The following is a 361-nucleotide window of genomic DNA, read 5'->3' on the forward strand; positions in this document are numbered from 1 at the left end:
TCAGTCAAACCCCTTTGGGATACAATATTTCATATAAATAATTTATAATTTAGTCCGTTTGAGATTTAAGTTAATATTTCAATAATTTAACAACACATTTGCATATTCATGGTTCTTTGATGTCAGTTACAGTCACATGACAAAAGTAAACAGATAAAATATTGCATTTTTTTATAGTTTTTATTTCAAACTATTTATTTTCATTTTACATTTTATGATTTAATTCATTATTAGCTGATGAAACCTGTTTAAAAAGCAGTTTTATTCTACATAAAGGCCGATATACTTCAAAGGAAATCAGATCGCGAGCTGCTGACGCCATCTCCAGCTAAATCAGCCGAAGCCACGTTTGTTTCTGGAG

Source organism: Abramis brama (assembly GCF_963993115.1).
Source record: "Abramis brama genome assembly, chromosome: 15".
Classification (NCBI taxonomy): Eukaryota; Metazoa; Chordata; class Actinopteri; order Cypriniformes; family Leuciscidae; genus Abramis; species Abramis brama.